This window comes from Hyperoodon ampullatus (assembly GCF_949752795.1).
Source record: "Hyperoodon ampullatus genome assembly, chromosome: 4".
NCBI classification, from domain to species: Eukaryota; Metazoa; Chordata; class Mammalia; order Artiodactyla; family Ziphiidae; genus Hyperoodon; species Hyperoodon ampullatus.
The window spans coordinates 2,180,559-2,196,757 of record NC_136917.1 but is presented as its reverse complement, the minus strand read 5'-3'; positions in this window follow the sequence as shown (position 1 = coordinate 2,196,757).

Here is a 16,199-nt window from a genome sequence, read left to right as displayed (position 1 = left end):
AAGGTTTATCCATATTGTCACATATATCAGAACTTTATTCTTTTTTATTGCCAAATAATATTCTACTGTATGAGTATACCATATTTTGTTCCATTCATCAGCTGATGGATTTTGGAGTTGTTTCTACTTTGGGGCTATTATGAATAAAACTACTATGAATATTCCTGTACAGGCATACCTCATTTTATTGTACTTCACTTTACTGCCTTCAAGGATATTGAAATTTTTACAAATTGAAGGTTTATGGCAACCCTGTGTTGAGCAAGTCTATTGGTGCCATTTTTCCAACAGCATTTGTTCACTTTGTGTCTCTGTGTCACATTTTAGTAATTCTCTCAATATTTCAAAATGTTTCGTTATTATGTTTGTTATGGTGACTTGTGATCAGTGATCTTTGACGTTACTATTGCAAAAAGATTATGACTCACTGAAGGCTCAGATTATGGTTAGCATTTTTTAGCATTAAAGTATTTTTCAATTAAGGTATATACATTGATTTTTTTACTGTAAGGCTATTACACACTTAATAGACTATAGTGTTAACATAACTTTTATATGCTCTGGGAAACCAAAACATTCATGTGACTCACTATATTATGGTAGTCAGGAACCGAACCCACAATATCTCCAAGGTATGCCTCTACAAGTTTTTGTGTGAACATGTTTTTACTTTTGTTGGGTATATACCTAGGAGTGGAATTGTTGGGTCATATTGTAACTCCATGTTTCACCTTTTAAGGAATTGCCATATTGTCTTCCCAAATGACTGTACTGTTTTACGTCCCCACCATCAGTATATGAGGGTTCCATTTTCTCCACATTCTCACCAATACTTGTTATATGACTTTTTATTCTAGCCAAGCCAAGTATGAAGTGGTTCTCATTGTGTTTTTTTTAATAGATCTTTATTGGAGTATAATTGCTTTAAAATGTTGTGTTAGTTTCTGCTGTATAACAAAGTGAATCAGCTATATGTATGTATATATATATATATATATATATCCCCATATCCCCTCCCTCTTGAGCCTCCCTCCCACCCTCCCTATCCCACCCCTCTAGGTGGTCACAAAGCACCGAGCTGATCTCCCTGTGCTATGTTGCTGCTTCCCACTAGTTATCTATTTTACATTGGTAGAGTATATATGTCAATGCTACTCTCATTTCCATGATAGCTAATGATGTTGAACATCTTTTTATCTGTTTATTAGCCACTTGTGTATCTTCTTTGAAGAAATGTATATTCTGATCATTTGTCCTTTTTTTTTTTCTGGCCACACAGCACAGCATGCGGGATCTTAGCTCCCCGACCAGGGATCAAACCTGTGCCCCTTGCAGTGGAAGCATGGAGTCCTAACCACTGGACCATCAGGGAATTCCCCATTTGCCCATTTTAATTGGGTTATTTGTCTTTTCTTAGTAAAATGTAAGAGTTCTTCAATATTTTAAATACAGGGCCCTATCATATATACACATATTTTTACATGTTTGATGGTGTCCTTCACAACACAAAAGTTCTTGACAAAGTACAACTTATCTCTTTTTCCTTTTGCTGCCTGTGCTTTTGTTATCAATCTGTTCATGTGCTATAGGTCTATTCAGATTTTCGAGTTCCTCCTGAGTCAGTTTTTGCACTTTGTCTTCCTAGAATTTGTTCATTTCATCTGTTATCTAATTTATTGACCAATAGCTGTTCATAATATTCCTTTATAATCTTTATTTCTGTAACATCAGTAGTAATATCCCCTCTTTTGCTTAGTAAAGTCTTATTCATCTTGTAAAATCCAGCTCTTACTTAGTGAGTTCACCACCTTCCCAACACACACACTCACACACCTTCCTGAGTGTTCTTCTGTGTTCACTGCCTACCTCAGTCACACTGTAGCCAGGGCACCTTGTCACTCAGTGTCACAGTCGGCTTGCTTACACATCAGGAGACTGTGAGTTCTTCAAAGCATAAGACATCCCCACTCATCTCTGAGCACCCAGCTACCAGGGCAGGGCTGGCTGGACTGTCACTGAACTGGATGAGTCTTTGCTGCCATCAAAGAAGGGGATACCCTTGGCTTTCTCTGGCAGTGCTGAGGACTCAAAGAGTGGGAGTAGAGAAAGCAGGTGTGAGGGAAAATGAAGTAAGAACTAGTAACGGGGCTGCTTTCCAAATGTGAGTGGCTCCCCAAGCCCTCAAAGAACAAATTCTTTCTAGACCATATAAATTAACTGCTAAGGAAGCACAGTGCATGGAAGGCCCTAGGGGCAACACTACACTATTAGGTATTCATAAAGTGCCTTTATGCAGCCCTCTTTCTTTCTCCAGAGGTATTTGGCATAAGGGACTTGACAGATAAGGTTTGAAAGTTAAAACCAGTTCCCACTAACACAGTCCCGAGGTCTTTTGGATACTATCACCAGCCATCTGAGTATGTAATAAACACCGGGGCTGAACAAAGCCTGGCATGGCTGTTTCATCAGGGTTGGTGAGATTTTATGGGATCCCTTGGCTAATTAAAATTCACTCTTCCAGACAGCTGCGATCTTTGGTGTCTTATGCACCTGAAAAATATATCTTGACATTTAAGCCACACTCTCTGGGATGGTTCTAGTGGCAGTAATAAGCCCTAAATTCCAATCAGAATGAAAATGCTAAATTCTATGTTGGGGCTTGATTTAAAGGGCAAGGACACCCAGACTCCTAAGGTTTGTCATTAATCCATCACTACCCAGAGGAACAACCCCTCTCCCTGTCCTTGGAATGACAAGGCCAACAACCCAAGGCCACTGCCCACTCCAGAAATTTGAGGCTATTATCATAACATACCACCTTCTTGCTCTGGACAATTTGGGGTGCTTTTAATGGGCAGTTGGCATATAGTTCAGAAACTCACTGGGCCACACAAGGTCAGGAGACTGGGTGAGCAGGGCCCCCAGCCCTGCTCCAGGCTCAGTCCCAAGACCACGGTGACAACTAGCTGCCATCTCTGCCCAGGATCCCAGGGTCCCAAACAGGATCCAAGTGACTGGGGGGTTGGGGGGAGGCTCCTCGCTTTCTGCCAGATCTCTGCTCTCAGGCTCTCCTATCCTGGGACCCTGACCTTTCAGCTACCCACACAGGCCTCCTCCCCAGTCCCTCCCAGGTCCCCAGGAGGGAGCACACGTGGAAAGGAAACACTGTGAGTGCAGGAGTCCTCTTCTGTCTGTGCAGGCCAGGCAGTGCATTCCTGACCAGGAAGGCTTTGAACCCTGTCTGAAATGTGGGCCCCAAGCACACTTTGCCTTCATGCCTTTGCAGTGCTGCTGTTGGACCAAAATGCCCCTCCCCATCTGCCCCTAGACCAGGACTACACCCCTCATGGTGGCTTCCCTCACCTGCACCCCAGCAACCAAAGAAGATCAACTACCTCCATTCTGGGGTCCCCCGTATCTCTGGTGTAGACAACCCTGACGGGCTAGTTGTGCTCCCATGGTCAGCCATTGTCTATCCCCCCATGTAGGGAAGGCAATAATGGCTCACAGGGTGGAACTGGGGTCAGGAACACAAGGAGAAATCTGCCCTGGAGGTTAGCTAGACCCATCACCTGCCTCTTGGTCACATCAGGCCCGGGGAACAAGAGGAGCTGGGCTGTCTTCTCAGGTGGAAGAGCAGTTTAAGGAAACGCTGTCTTTGGTCTTCCTTCCTCTAGGAGATTGCCAGAGAATACAGTTTTTACAGGAGACAGAGTCAAAGGATAAAGGGAAGAGTGAGAGGATGAAGCAGAAGATAACTGCAAAGGGATGCTGGGACAGCAGCCCTGAGACAGCCAGTGATGCTCACGCCAAATAAGCTGCTTCCTGCTCCAAGCTCTTTGTCCCATCTGTAACCCATCACCAAGGTTTTTGGTTTGGTTTGGTTAACAATACAAATGTATTACCTATTCACAAAACTAAATTTATCTTAAAAATACGTGTGGAAGCTTGAGTCTGGAACATACCAGGCCGGCCGCCAAAGCCCTTTGTTACCCTTGGGCCCGGCAGGCACGTCTGGTGAGGGTGAGTGGTCTAGGTGGGATTGGAGATGCCCCTGCTGGGTCAAAGCCACCAGCTGCAACTAGGAGAAAGCAGGATGAAGTGGTCCAGCTTTTAGGATAGCCGTTGCTGGGCAGCTTCCTACACCCTCTACTTCAGGGATCTCCAACCCCCATACCGGTCCGAAGCTTGTTAGAAACCGGCTGTGCAGGAGGAGGTGAGCGGTGGGCGAGTAAGCGAAGCTTCATCTGCCGCTCTCCGTCACTCGCATTACCGCCTGAACGAACATATCCCCCCGCCACCAGGTCCGTGGAAAAATTGTCTTCCACGAAACTGGTCCCTGGTGCCAAAAAGGTTGGGGACCGCTGCTCTACTTAATATTCTCTTTAACTCAAGACATTCTGACTCTATCTTGGAGGCTGGAACCAGAAAATCCCACAGCAGAAGACTGTGTCTGAGGTGACAGCCCCAGGCACCACCTTTTCTCTCCTCCATTGCCATGCTTGGGTTGGACCCAAGGCTGTTGGAACTGTGACATTTAAAAGTCCCTTGCAAAATATTTGTGACTTTATTGTTAATCACCCCATATTTTTGTTGCCTTAGTAGATTTATTTATTTTCATTGTTTTTTGGAGTATATACAAAGGCAATTGATTTTTGTTTATTGATTATATATCCAGCAGCTTGCTAAACTACCTTATTAATTCCAGTCTTCTGTCTCTAAGTGGAGGGAGGGGGTCTATTTATACAAGCATATCATCAGACAATAATTACTATTTGGTTTCCTTTTTCTAATCCTTTATGTTGAATTTCTTTTTCTTCTTTGTCTGCACTGTCTGGGACCTATAGGACAATACTGGAGGGAAAGAGCACACTGGGTATCCAATCTTATTCCTGATTGGCTAAGAACTACCTCTAGCATTTCACCCTGGAGTGTAATGTTTGCCATATAGTATATAGCTTCTTCTATTTCTAATTTGTCAAAAGTTCATTAGGGTTTTTTTGTTAATCTATTTATTTATTTATTTATTTATTTTTGGCTGTGTTGGACCTTCGTTGCTGTGTATGGGCTTCCTCTAGTTGCCGAGTGGGGGCTACCCCTCGTTGTGGTGCATGGCCCCCTCACCACCGCGGCCTCTCCTGTTGCGGAGCACGGGCTCTAGGCGCATGGGCTTCAGTAGTTGTGGCTCACGGGCTCTAGAGCTCAGGCTCAGTAGTTGTGGTGCACGGGCTTAGTTGCTCTGTGGCATGTGGGATCTCCCTGGACCAGGGCTCAAACCAGTGTCCCCTGCACTGGCAGGTGGATTCTTAACCACCACGCGACCAGGGAAGCCCAGGGTTGTTTTTTTTTTAATCATGAGCAGCTTTTGAATTTTATCAAATTCTTTGTCTTCATCTATTGAGAATATCATTTGCTATTTTCTCCCTCAGCCTATTAATGTGTCGAATTCACTAGTAGACTTTCTAACTCAACATTGAGTTTCTGGAATATTACAACCTTGACATGCTTATATTTATATATATATTGCTTTGAGTCAGTTTGCTGATATTTTACTTAGAAGGGTTTTGCACCCACGTCCAGGAGTAGATTGGGCTATGATTTACTTTTCTTCTAATTTTGTCTAGTTTTAGTATCTCGGTTATTTTAGTATTAAAATTTGAATTGGAGAGTATTTTTTTCCATATTTTATATAACCCTGAAATGATCTTCTCCTTCAAAGTTTTCTTAAACTTACCTCAGTCTGTTGTTTCATTTACAAAGTATTGTTTACTAATAATTTAGTTTCTTTAAATATTATTAAGTTTTTTTCTTCCTCCTTGAGCCAGTGCTGTTTAATTGTATTTTCTAGATGTTTTTAGAAAGTTCTGGATTTAAGGGCATCAAATCTTCCATGTTATTTTCCTATTGTCTTTGCTTTATCTTGAGTCTATCTCCTCTTCATTCCTGAAATTTTTGGTGTGCATGTGTGCCCTTTTTTTCCAACTTTATCAGGATATATTTCATATACCATAAAATTCACCATTTAAAGTGTAGAGTTCTGTGGTTTTAGCATATTCACAGAGTTGTGCAACCATCTCCACCATCTAATTTTAGAACATTTTCAATATCATTAAGAGAAACCCCATTCACATCAACAGTCATTCCCCATTCCCACTCCCTCCTTACCACCTGAATTGGCTTTTAATATGTTGACTGTTTACATTGGTTCAAAAGTCAAAAGAACATGAAGTGGTATAAAATAAGTATAAAAATATACACAGAGAGTTCTAACTCCCACACCCACTTTATAGGTAATCATTTCATTCATTTTCTATTTATTTTTTCTGTATTTCTTTATGCAAACATAAGGAAATGCAAATATATTTATTCCTGTTTTCCATACTTTCCTTACAGAAAGATAACATAGGGCTTCCCTGGTGGCGCAGTGGTTGAGAGTCCGCCTGCCGATGCAGGAGACACGGGTTCGTGCCCCGGTCCAGGAAGATCCCACATGCCGCGGAGCAGCTAGGCCTGTGAGCCATGGCCGCTGAGCCTGCGCGTCCGGAGCCTGTGCTCCGCAATGGGAGAGGCCACAACAGTGAGAGGCCCGCGTACCGCCAAAAAAAAAAAGAAAAAAAAGAAAAAGAAAGATAACATAATTTACATACTATCTTGCACCTTGCTTTTTCACCTAGTAGCTAGAACTGCTGGTACTATGTTGAATAGCAGTGGTGAGAGCAGACATCTTTGCCTTTTTCCTGATCTTAAGGGGAAAGGATCTAAACTTTCACCATTAAGTACAATGTTAGCTACAGGTTTTTTGTAAATGTTCTCTTTCAAGTTGAAGAAGTTCTCCTCTATTCCTAGTTACCTAGGAGTTTTTTATCATAATAGATGTTGAAATGTGTCAAATGCTTTTCTATATCAATTGATACAATCTTGTGATTTTGTTGATATAGCAGATTACATTAATTGATTTTTGAATGTTGAACCAACCTTGCATCCTTAGAACAAACTTTATATGATCATGGTGTATAATTGTTTTTATATATTGCTGAAATCTGTTTGCTAATATTTTGTTAAGAATTTTTGAAATATCTTACAATTCTATATGTCAGTTATACCTCAATAAAACCGAAACTGTAAAATAAAACTAAATTAACAGAGAAAAAAGAATTTTTGCATCTATATGCATGAGGGATATATACATTATGTCTATATGCATGAAGGATATATACACTAGTCTGTAGGTTTTTCTTTTTCTTTTTCGTTTTCTTTTTTTTTCCATTTTGGCATTGTCTTTGTTTTTGTTATCAGGGTAATACTGACTTCATTAAATGAGTTGGGAAGTATTCTTTTCTCCTCTGTTTTCTGGAAGAGATTGTGTAAAATTGGTGTTAATTCTTCTTTAAATGTTTGATAGAATTCAGGAGTGAAATCATGGTCCTAGAGATTCCCTTTGGGGTAGTTTTTTAATTATGAACTAAATTTTGTTAATAGTGATAGAGCTAATTAAATTAACTTTAATATTGGGTGAGTATGGAATTTGTGTTTTCAAGGAAGTGGTCCATTTCATGTAAGTTGTCAAATGTATGTATTTACAGTTGTTCATAGTATTCCCCTTTCATTCTTTCAATGTCCGCAGGGCCTGTTTTATTCCTGATATTAGTGATATGTGTCGTCTGTCTTTTTTCTTTGTCATCCTTGCCAGTGCTTTATCAATATTATTGATCATTTCAAAGAACTAGCTTTTTGTTCACTGATTTCCCCTGTTGTTTTTCTCTTTTCAGTTTCACTAATTTCAGATCTTATCTCTATTATTTCCTTCATTCTGCTTGCTTTGGATTCTTTTTCTCTTCTTTTTCTAAGTTCTTGAGTGAAAACTTAGACTATTGATCTGAGACTTTCCCTCTTTTCTAATGTAAGCATTTGGTGCTACAAATTTCCTTTTCAACACTGCTTAGCAGCATCTTATGAATGTTGATGCTATATTTTCATTTTCAATGTATTTTTAAAATTTGCTTTAAGACTCCCTCTTTAATCCATGGATTATTTACAAGTGTGTTGTTTAGTTTCTATGTGTTTGGAGATTTTCCTGTTACTTTTCTGTTACTGATCTCTAGTTTGATTCCAGCATAGTTGGAGAACACACTCTGTATGATTTCAGTTATTTTACATTTGTTGAGGTTTATTTTATGACATGGTCTATCTTGGTATATAATCTGTGGGTGCTTGAGAAGAATGTGTATTCTGCTGTTGTTGGGTGGAAGGTTGTATAAATGTCAATTAGATCTTATTTGTTGATGGTATTACTGAATTCTTCTATATCTTTAATGATTTTCTAACTGTTCTATTAATTGTTCATAAGGGGTGTTGACATCTCTAACTGTAATTGTGGAGTTGTCTATTCTTTCTATTTTTTCAGTTTTTGTTATGCATGTTTTACAGTTCTGTTGTTTGATGCATACACATTTAGGACTGATATGTCTTCTTGACAGATTGATCCTTTTGTTTGGTGGATTGGCTTTATTATCATTATGTGATTTCTCTCTCTGTCCCTGGTAATTTTATTTGCTCTGAACTCTACTTTATTTAATGTAAATATAGCCACTCTTGCTTTTTTAAATTAATGTTTGCATGGTATATATTTTTCTACACTTTTACTTTCAACTATATCATTATAGCTGAAGCGAGTTTCTTGTAAATAGATACAGTTGGGTCATGTTTTTTAATCCACTTTGCCAATCTCTGCCTTGTAGTTGGTATATTTAGACCATTTATATTTAATGTAACTATTTACATGTTAGGGCTTAAATCTGCCATTTTATTTTTTCTGTTTATTCTCTGTCTTTTTCATTTCTGTTTTCCTATTCCCATTTTCATTTGGGTTACCAGGACTTTTTTTGTTTTTTAGAATTCCATTTTGATATATCTCTGATGTTTTTGAATGTATCTTTTTGTAGAGCCCTTTGGTGGTTGCTGTAAGTATTACATTATATATACATAATTTATCACAGTCTAATGGTATTGCCATTTTACCAGTTTGAGTGAAAGAAACGTTACCTCCTTTAAAGTCCCTTTACCCTCTACCATTTATAATTGTCTTAAATGTTACCTCTCTATATATTGAGACCCACATTAGACAGTGTTATAATTTTTACTTCAACCATCAAAACTAATTTGGAAAACTCAAGAAGGAAAGTCTATTGTATTTATCTATATTTTTGTTCTTTCCATTGTTCTTCTTTTTTGATGTTCCAAGATTCCACCATTTTTAATTTCCTTTCTGTCTGGGGAACTTCCTTAGCCATTCTTTTATGTTAGGTCTGCTGGCAACAAATTCTCTTAGTTTTCCTTCGTCTGAGAATATCTTGATTATCCCTCTATTCCTGAAGCATATTTTCATTGGGTTGACAGAATTCTGGGTTGACAGTCATTTTTTTTCAGCTCTTGAAAAATATTGTATCACTTTCTTCTAGTCTCCAAAGTTTCTGGTGAGAAATCTGCTGTAGTTTGAATTGGTTTTCTCCACAGGTAATACATTGTTTCTCTCTAGCTGCTTTCAAGATTTTTTATTTGTCTTTATTTTTCAGATGTTTGACTCTGTTGTGTATTGACATGGCTTTCTTCAAGTTTATCTTATTTAGAGTTGTTTCTTACATCTAGATGTATGTTTTTTACCAAGTTTGGGGATTTTTCAGCCATTATTTCTTCAAATACTTTTCAGTCCCATGTCTTCTCCTCTCCTGGGACTCTGATGACATAAATGTTAGATCTTTGTTATAGTCCCACATGTCCCTGAAGCTCTGTTCTTTTTTATCCCCCTGTATTTTCTCTCTGTTATTTCATTTGGGTAATATATGTCATTCTATCTTTTTTTTTTAATATGGAGCACTTCATGAATTTGCACGCCATCCTTGCACAGGGGCCATGCTAATCTTCCCTGTATCATTCCAATTTTAGTATACGTATTGCTGAAGTGAGCACCATATCATTCTATCTTTAAGTTAACTGATTTAATTGATTCTTTCCCCTATCCTCTCCAATCTGCTATTAAGCCCATCCATTGAGGTTTTTGTTGTTGTTGTTATTGTACATTTTAGTTATAAAATTTTGCACTTAGTTCTCCTTTATATCTTCTGTTTCTTTGCTGAGGCTTCCTATTTTCTCATTTGTTTCAAGCATATTCATAATTTGCACACTGTGGCATTTTTATGAAGGCTGCTTTAAATTTCTTGTCAGATAATTCTAACATCCATGTCATCTTGGTGTTGGTGTCTGTTGATTGTCTTTTCTCACTTGTGTTGAGATCTTATTGTTTCTTGGTGTGATGAATGATTTTCTGTTGAAACTTGGGTGTTTGGTGACTATGCTATAGGGCTCTGGATCTTACTTAAATATTGTATTTTAGCAGATTGCCTCTGACACTACTCCAGTGGGGAAGGGAATGCTGCCTCATTAATACCAAGTGGGGTAAAAGTTCAGGTTCTCCACTCAGCCTCCATTGACACCCAGGTTGGAGAAGGGGCTCCTTGTTACTGCTGGGCAGGGATGGGAGTTCAAGATCCTTACTAAGCCTCCAATGAACCATCCTGCCAGGAGGGCAAGGAGTACCTCATTACTGCAACCCACATCTGATCCCCTTGAGGAGGTGGCCTCATTACTGCTAAGCAATTGTTAAATTCCTGACCCTTCCTCAGGCCCCCTCTGACAACACCCCAACAAGGAGGCAGAGGTGTGCCCTGTTACTGCTGCAATGGAGGTGGAAGTTCAGGCTCCTCATGTGGTCTCCACTGACAAGCAGGGTGTTGGGGTGGCAATGCTTTGTTTTCACCCAACAAGGATAGAAGTCCTGGCTCCTCACTTGGCCTCTCTGCCACCAAGCTTCTGAAGGGGGCATAGATCGAGCTATCTCATTACAGCCTGGCAAGAATGAAGTCTAGGCTTTCTTCACAGCCTTTAACGATGGAGGTGAAGGTGAGGCCATCTATTTTTTTCTGTGGAGTTTGGCTGAATTAAAGTGGTTATTGTCTAAAAGTTTTCTGTCTTGCTAGGCTGTCTCTTTCTGGTCCTTTGGCCACAGAGAGCAGGCTTTGTTGAGTATCTTAGTCAGTCTGCTTTTATCTCTCCACCTTTCAGAGACTTCTTACATCTGTTTTATAAATAACTTCCAGGAGTTTTAGTTGTACTTAGCAGGAGGAATAGGGAAAACTATATCTACTCCATCTTTCCAGAAGCAGACTGGAAGACTGTTTTAATATCGTCAAATGTATTTTACATTCCGACCGGCAATGTACAAGGGTTGAATTATCTCCATGTCCATACTAACACTTGTTTTCTGTTTTTTCGATCACAGCCATTCTAATAGGTGTAAAGTGACATCTCATTGTGATTTTTATTTGCATTTCCCCTATGATTATTGATATTAAGCATCTTTCCATGTGCTTACTGGTCATTTATATATCTTCTTTGGATAAATGTCTATTCAAGTCTTTTGCTTATTTTTGAATTGGGTTGTTTGGAGATTTTGTTATTGAATTTTAGGAGTTCTCCATACGTTCTGGATATCAATCTTTTATCAAACCGGTGCTTGCAAATATTTTCTCCCATCCCATTACTTTTTTACTTTGTTGGTGGTATCCTTTGATGCATAAAAGTTTTTAATTCTGGTGAAATCTAATTTGTCCATTTTTTTCTTTTGTTGCCTGTTCCTTTGGTCTCATATCCAAGAAATCATTACCAAATACAATGTCATGAAAATTTCCCCTATGTTTTCATCTAAGAGTTTTATAGTTGGGAGTTCCCTGGTGGTCTAGTGATTAGGATTCTGTGCTTTCACTGCTGTGACCCAGGTTCAATTCCTGTTTGGGGAACTGAGATCCCACAAGCCACGCAGCCAAAAAACTAAATAAGAGTTTTATAGTTTTAGTTCTTACATTTAGGTCTTTTATCCATTTTGACTTAATTTTTGCATATGTTAGGTAAGGGTAGAGTTCATTCTTTTTCATGTTGACATCCAATTTTCCCAGCACCATTTCACAACACTACTGAAAAGACTGCCCTTTCCCCAGTTGAATGGTCTTGGCAACATTGTCAAAAATAACTTTTTTAAAAGACTGAAATCATGAATTCATAAAAATATAAAATAAATACATTAAAATGTTCAATTTAACTCATCGATTAATGATAAAATCGGTAAGATGTTGCCACCAGTTTAAAGGAGAATTGAAAGGACAGAGACATACATAGAGCATGAAATGAATCTACAAATAGATATAAGATTGACCTTTTTAGGGGTGTATGTATTAGTTTCTTACTGCTGCTATCACAAATTTACTGGCTTAAAACAACAAATTTATTATCTTACAATTCCAGAGGTCAAGAAGCCTAAAATGGGTGGACAGGTCTGTTTCCCTCTGGAGGCTCTAGGGGAGAATCTATTTCCTGCCTTTTCCAGCTTAGGCAGGTTGCCTTCATTCTTTGGCTCATGCCTGTGCATCACTCCAACCTCAGCTTCTATTGTCATGTCTCCTTCTCTAACACAGACCCTACCAGTCACAAGGACCCTTATGATTACATTGGGCCCTCCTGGATAATTCAGGAGACTCTCCTCATCTCAAGATCATTAACTTATCACATCTGCAAAACCACTTTGGCCATGGAAAGTAACACATTCACAGGTTACAAGGATTAGGACATGAACATTTGGGAGGGCATTATTCTGCCTACAAAAATGGGGGGTCAATTGTTCCTTCCATCATAAAGAATTAATTTGCATATGTACAGATTAAAATCATTTGTATTGCTATTGGTTATCTTTAATTTACAAAACTATAAAATAGGGGCTTCCCTGGTGACTCAGTGGTTGAGAGTCCGCCTGCCGATGCAGGGGACACGAGTTCATGCCCCGGTCCGGGAAGATCCCACATGCCGTGGAGCGGCTAGGCCCGTGAGCCATGGCCGCTGAGCCTGCGCGTCCAGAGCCTGTGCTCCACAATGGGAGAGGCCACAAGAGTGAGAGGCCTGCCTACCGGAAAAAAAAAAAAAAAAAAACTGTAAAATAGCACAAAGACAATGAAAGGCGCAGACACATGAGGGAATAATCCAGAAGGTAGTGCTTAGTTTTCTATCCCACTCCAAAGCATAGTTTTCCATTGAAGATACCCAATAATTCTTTTGGCCCATTTCAAAGTCTTTCACAGTTTGTACTGATTCTCTAATCTGTTTTATCACTTTATTTCTGTTTCAAGTTCTTTCCTCATTGATAACCTCTATATGTTTTATCATGCTTTCTGCTCTATTCTCCTTTAAGCTCCTTTAAATTTTGTGTTCATTTCTGATTTTGTATTTTCTTCTGCTTCTCTCCTAACTTCTACCGGGCCCTGATGTCCACTGACTATCGGCCCATCTCTTCCTCTTGTTTGGCTTTTTCTTTCCTAAGGTCTTAAATTTCTGCTTTGCTGTCTTTCTTCAAAGCTGCAAATACTTCATTGAGGTATTGTTATTATTATTAATATATGTTGTAAGGTTAGGGTACAATTTTCCCCCTCCTTTAGCAGCATTTTTTCTGATGTATTTTCTTCATCTGCAGAATAATTCTGTTGTCCCTTTTCAGGATTTTCCCTATGGTATTCTTATGAATGTGCTGCAATACCTATTATGTTGCTGATATTTAGGTGAGTTCTATTTTCTTGGACTAGCTATTAGCAGGAGAGTCCTGGGTGTTAGTCGGATTGGGGGACATGGCTCCAGGGCTCCCTCCTCTGTGACTACAAAGGACAGTTTCTTTCACCTATATCTCTGCAGAGCCAGGCCACCAGACTAGAAGGGCTCCCCCAAGCTCACAGATACAACTAAACAACACACTCCCAGATAACCAATGGGTCAAAGAACGAATTGAAAGTAAAATCAGAAAGTACTTTGAGATGAATAAAAATGAAGACACAACATACCACAACTTATGGTATGCAGCTAAAGCGTGCTTAGAGGGAAATTTATAGCTATTACTGCCTATATTAAGAAAGAAGAAAGATCTAAAATCAATAACCTAATGGTTTACATTAAGACACTGGAAAAAGGAGAGCAAACCATCCTAAGGAAAGGTGCCTTCCCAGCCTCTGAGCTCCTTCAATTCCTTCACCAGCAGCTGCTGTTTCCAAGGGACACCGAGCCTGCCTTCCAGAGATCTACTCTTTTTCCAAAGCAGTTATCCCTAGGTTGGCCACATCTGGGCCTCCTCCAGGCCCATCCACATCTTCTCTCAACCTCCTCCAGCTGATTTTCAATCTTTATCACAGCAGCTTCTCCTCAGGGTGAGGCCTTCTCTTTCTAGGACCTGCTCATTAGACTCTTCCCCACTCCCTCTGCTTCTCTGCCAGTCCTAGTGCTCCACTGTGAGAGCTTTTGGCCACAGTTAAATGCAATTTAAGGCTTGGAGCTTTCTTCTTGTTCTTGAAGGGACAGTAGTCTTGAAGAGGGATCTTACTTCCCTGTTCAGGGATTGAACCTAGCTGCCAGTCCACCAGGGGCTAGAGGCTAGAAGCAAAGTTCCCTGATTCTTACCCCATTTGAAATCAAAAATGTTTCAAGGAGGCAAAAACTGCAAAACAGGTAAAAAGTTTATTATTAGAGACAGAGCACAACATATGGGAGAGCACACAGAGAAACAGTTTATTTATTTAAAGCAGAAATACACACCTGGAGAGGAGTGCGAGCGTCCTGAATGAGGAGTGCATGAAGAGGTGATTTAAATCACTTATATAGGACAGTTCTTCTGGGTCCTTTTTTACATTTGGCCAATTATTTTGTTTCTTTTTTTCACACCTGACTAGTCTTAGGACTCTCCCCAAGATGCCTGCACAACTCTTTTCTAAGATGGATCCCACTGCAGAGGCCTATGGGTGTGTGTCCATACATATTATGGGGTGGTGCCACCTCCCTTTCTGATCCCCAAGGAGCCTTCCTGCACATGTGCAGACAGGGAAGTTTTCCTTGACCTCATGGGTGGGCACCTTATCTCTTTACTTTATCAGAGCTCAGCTTCTGCCACTAGCTTTGTCCTTGGAGTGTCTGGGTGAGAACAAAGCTTCAGTTTTACTCCACCTGACAAACACCAGCTGTCTGGCCCAGGGGCCCATATATCTCCTACCTCACTCTGTCTCCTAGATTCACCGAAGGTGGAGCTTTCTTTTGTTATTGGGGGATCGGGGAAAGTTCAGGGTCTCCAGTGTTCTGCATGGTTTTTAGGACAAAAATTGTGAAGGTCTGAACCCTCAGTATGGGAGCAAATATTCGCAAACGAATGAACAGACAAAGGATTAGTCTCCAAAATATATAAACTGCTCATGCAGCTCAATATTAAAGAAACAAACAACCCAATCCAAAAATGGGCAAAATACCTAAATAGACATTTCTCCAAAGAAGTTATACAGATTGCCAACAAACACATGAAAGAATGCTCAACATCACTAATCATGAGAGAAATGCAAATCAAAACTATAATGAGGTATCACCTCACACCAGTTAGCGTGGGCATCATCAGAAAATCTACAAACAACAAATGTTGGAGAGGGTATGGAGAAAAGGGAACCCTCTTGCACTGTTGGTGGGAATGTAAATTGATACAGCCACTATGGAGAACAGTATGGAGGTTCCTTAAAAAACTAAAAATAGAATTACCATATGATCCAGCAATCCCACTACTGGGCACCCTACTGAGGAACACCCTTTTTACTTTACGCAGAGAAAACCATAATTCAAAAAGACACATGCACCCCAATATTCATTGCAGCACTATTTACAATAGCCAGGTTATGGAAGCAACCTAAATGCCCATCGACAGATGAATGGATAAAGAAGATGTGGTACATATATACAATGGAACATTACTCAGCCATAAAAAAGAATGAAGTTGAGTCACTTGTTGAGCCATGGATGGATCTAGAGACTGTCATACAGAGTGAAGTAAGTCAGAAAGAGAAAAACAAATATCATATATTAACGCATGTATGTGGAACCCAGAAAAATGGTACAGATGAACCGGTTTGCAGGGCAGAAGTTGAGACACAGATGTAGAAAACAAATGTGTGGACACCAAGGGGGGAAAGCCATAGTGGAGTGGGGATGGTCGTGTGCTGAATTGGGTGATTGGGATTGACATGTATACACTGATGTGTATAAAATTGATGACTAATAAGAATCCGCAGTATAGGGCTTCCCTG